General features: G+C 43.5%; 1 long non-coding RNA gene across 1 annotated transcript; it reads left to right on the plus strand.

The window, feature by feature from the left end:
- Positions 1-1,769: 1,769 nt before the first annotated feature.
- LOC310782827 lies at positions 1,770-3,537 on the plus strand. The gene is made up of 3 exons (XR_014553049.1): positions 1,770-2,053; positions 2,501-2,590; positions 3,432-3,537. It is a non-coding gene; the product is annotated as an uncharacterized lncRNA (long non-coding RNA).
- Positions 3,538-4,295: the final 758 nt, after the last annotated feature.

A 4,295-nucleotide genomic window follows, 5' to 3' on the forward strand; every position in this document is an offset into this window, starting at 1 on the left:
GACGAGGCAGGGACCAAAAGTAGCACGACTCGGCCTAAAATCAAACCGAGCTGGGCCCGTTTTTGACGGTGGGATGAGACCAAAAGTCGAGTCAAGCGGAGCGGGACCGCGCTACTAGCTGCTGTGGAATTGGGCCAAAAGAGTCTGCCATTGTTTTATCTCTAAACCTAATCAAAGACAATTGTTCCCCCGCAGCCAAAAGGGACAACACCCTTTAAGTTGAACTTACAGAGTGGGTTAGCCCACCCCAGCTCACAGAGCAACCATTGGCCAGAACCTTCACCAAAAGACACCACTGCATGAAAAGCCTGTTATGCGGGCCAATGCAGAACTGCAAAACGTTAGCTATGCAGCACTTTCTGGCACTTTGCAGCTAGCACAGAATAATCCCACTTATTACCACATATACCTCAATAGATTACCCCCCCCAGCCCCCTACTGTGGGAGGCTTTTATATGTCAATGGGCATGTTGTGATGCAAATCACAACACCCCCCCTCCCCTATCCTGGTCCAGGATGAGGGGCTTTAACACCTCAGGATGAGAGAGTTAGAGAGAGAGATCTTGAGCCCAAAATGTAAATTAATTAATTTTAACCCGCACCATACACTTTAAAAGTTCAACATTCAACTTTCAAAGTCAAGTTAAACTGTTTTTATTTATAAAATGCACAGTAGTATAATACAAGGTCATTCTGAAAAATGAAATTATGACAAGGCAAGCAATTACAGAAGAATGCATTCATCTTCTTCTGAAATAAGTTTATAATGTAAGGTTCAGTTAATATAAGAACAAAGCAAGAACAATAAGGTACAGGGTCCATACAGCTTTTGAAGAGTAAAATTCAAGCACTTTCACAGGATTTGAAGCTATGCTTCCTTGTAACGTCATCACGTTATGGGACCTTCACATGGTCTCCCAGAGCAATCCAGATGGGTCTCGCGAGAGCTCGTAACGTGATCGCGGAAGGAGGAGATGTTGGTTTGCTGATATCGACACGGACAGCCCACAGGAACGCAATACCAAGCTTTCGGTAAGAATATACATTAAATAATGATTTAAGGAGGATTCTAGGATTTAACATTAGATTAGATTATATTTTGAAGCGGAGCCTTTGTTGTCGCATTTGTTGTCGCACACGTGACATCACAGCTGCGACCAAACATGGCTGCTGCCAGTCTGTTGTTTTTCAGTTTCAGAATGATCAAAAAGCTACTGTAATTTGCAATCCATGTCCCACACAGGTTCCGAGAGGAGGGGAAACCTCTAAGCTGGCATTACGTTAAATCAAAGCTGGCGATGATGCAGTGGATATGTTTGTTGTTTGTGTTAGCGAGTTTCGTTAGCATTTAGCTCGTAGCGCGGCCTACCGGCCGCTTGGCATACAAACTTTTACATTTACAGTCTGTGGCTTGTGATCAAACAGCCCCACAAAAGCACTTAATACACAGAGGTGGCGTAAACTTATAGAAACTAATGGAAACCCCTTTACCCGAAATGAAACATCCAGGGATTGTGTATTTAACTCCAAAAAACCACTCGCTAACGTTAAGCTAACCGCGCTAGTTAGCGTTAGCTGCTGGACCACTGAGCTAAATAAGTGCTGGACAGAGCAATCTTAACAGGCTCTAACTGCTTTCTAGCTGTAAATAATTTGTGGTAACCTTTTCCTTAAGTTATGCAGAGCAGCAACCTTTGGAAATAGCATATTTAGAGCGGAGTTTCTGGACTTGGTGAGTGTTATGTGATGCGCGTGGGGGGAAATGGCCCTCGTTTATCAGCGGAGGTAAACCAATAATACAGCATGTTTTTCTGTAGCTGTGGTCAGGAGGGAACAACTGACTGATATCAGATAGGCTATTTCATTGTCCACCTTCAAACTGATATTGATCTAAGGCATTTATCATATCTACTCTATATCTCCAGAGGAAATCTACTACAGTACCACGTCACACTTAAAGGAGAACTTCAATGAATGCTTCACAATTTTCCTCTTTTTTTACAGAATATCTCATAGCAGTGTCCCCTCTGCACCTCCTTGCCAATAGGCTATGGTAAGTTCATATTTTTGTCATATTATTGTTTATCTGTTATCATAATGTACCTAATGCATGTTTAATATGATGCTATCTGGGCAGATAACACTTATGACTTCATTCACCAAGCCAGGCTGCAGCTGTACAGCAGTTTCTTTGTTTCTTTGTTGTTGTTTTTGCTGTACAGCAGCCAGGCTGGCTGAGTGATGTCACTGGTGTTATCTGCCCAGATGGCTTTTTATTGAGCGCGTGCCAGCTGCTTTACAAAAAACAGTTTAGATGCAGCTATGTGTGGGAAAAACAAAACAAGATAATCCTATTGCTTCATACCCCTCTCACATATTAATGTGAATGTGGTCTCCAAACTGCACTGTGCTCTTTTAAGTGCAATGAACTGACTGGAAACTTTATCTTACATCTAATCTTTTCAATGTTTTTTCTCATGAGCCCGTTCACACTCCGCAGACAGCTCTACTTGCCTGACGTGGCCGGTCTCCATTCCTCCAAACCGGAGCAGCGCCAGCTGCATACTGCATGTAGCTACACTGACTATCGGCAAGTACCTCATACTACTTCACATCAAAAAATCACAACTATCTCATATCAGAGCACTCTGGACAGAGCGTGACCGATTTTCCACAGTCAGAAAATATAACGAATAAAATATGATGCATTATTATTCATTAAACCATCCAGCATTATATAAGAATTAAAAGCTCCTTCTACCACTGCAACTACCAACAGAGAAAGAATGAAAATAAAACAAGACAGACTGCCTCTGTCCCCTTGCTCTGACCAGTGTTGCCAGATCTTGCCAGAGAAACAACCAACCAGGTTAAGCTCCAGCCCGTCTGAGACCCTTCTCCCTGCCTTCCTCAGATGCCTGAGCTGGAGTAGCGGGCTGGAGTAGGTTGAACACCTGGTTGCTTGTTTTTCTGGTGAGATCTAGCTCGTAACACTGGCTCTGAACGCACTGAAACTGAATTTCTGTTCATCTGACAGTTCAGATGATGCTCCAACCATTTTTGATTAAATTTATGAACACACAAATAAATAGCAAAACAATCAGCTGGGTCATGATTACTTTTAACTCATTAACCCATGTTCGCATAATTTAGTTATCTCTGTGTGTGGGCTCTACTAGGCTGCGTGCGAACCACATACCCTTTACAAGGATTAAACCTAAGTGTACTTCTCTCTCATACGCACACACATACACGGAACCACTGCTCTAGTGTGTCTGTAGATATCTGTATATTTTATATGCTTATATGGAAATGTGATGTTATGGAGCTGTATCGTACCAGAGAGTGAGACTAAGACAAAGGACAGTCTTCCATGGCACAATTCTGAAACAATTTTGTATTTATAACATACTACTTTAATTGTTTTTCAGCTGCCTGTAAAACGTGGTATGAGACTGTACGCCGGACCTTCCACTTCAGCCAACCTGGGCTAGAGGGGAAGGGGACAGCCGCAAAGATTTCGTGCCGGAGTCGAAGATCGAGGGTAAATAAGGGACTTACTAGACTAGGCATTAAAGGGAGAGTGCGAATTATTGGACATAATGTTTTATGAACTCCATACCAGCTGTAGAGTGTCTGGGGAGCTGACTTGCTGATCCATGATTCCCGTAGGCGGAGCTCTAGCTTGATCTGAGTGGAGAAAAACCGAGTCCCGGAGGACACTCTAGGGTCACAGAGTTATCAAGTTTTACTCCTAAAGAAAGCATGCATGTGCTATGACATCTCATTTCAACAATAAAACCGCAGTCTTGCTGTTGATCAGACCGTGCTATTTATTGGCACTACTTTCTGGCTCCGCACTGCATCCGCGGTGGTCACTATAACGCTGTGTACAGGTGTTTCAGACACAGCACGCTCTGTAGCCTTGACTTCTGTTGTGATGAAGGTATTTGAGCGTATTGTCTGTGATCACCTGTCCAATGTTGAGATGGACAGCTTCCAGTTCGCTTATCGTGCCAACAGGTCTGTCGAGGATGCTGTGTCTCTGTGTCTCCACAGCATCCTACAGCACCTGGAGGCCCCCGCCACTTACGTTAGAGTTTTATTTATCGATTTTAGCTCTGCGTTTAACACGATCGTGCCCTCCAAACTATTTGATAAACTTATGGCTCTAGGGATCAATCACTCTCTATGCCTTTGGATTCTCGACTTCCTGTCTAACAGGAAGCAAGTAGTTAAAATAGGCAACATGCTCTCTCGAACTATGACTCAACACCGGGGCCCCTCAGGGTTGC

Source organism: Poromitra crassiceps, assembly GCF_964638095.1.
Source record: "Poromitra crassiceps genome assembly, chromosome: 9".
Taxonomy (NCBI): domain Eukaryota; kingdom Metazoa; phylum Chordata; class Actinopteri; order Beryciformes; family Melamphaidae; genus Poromitra; species Poromitra crassiceps.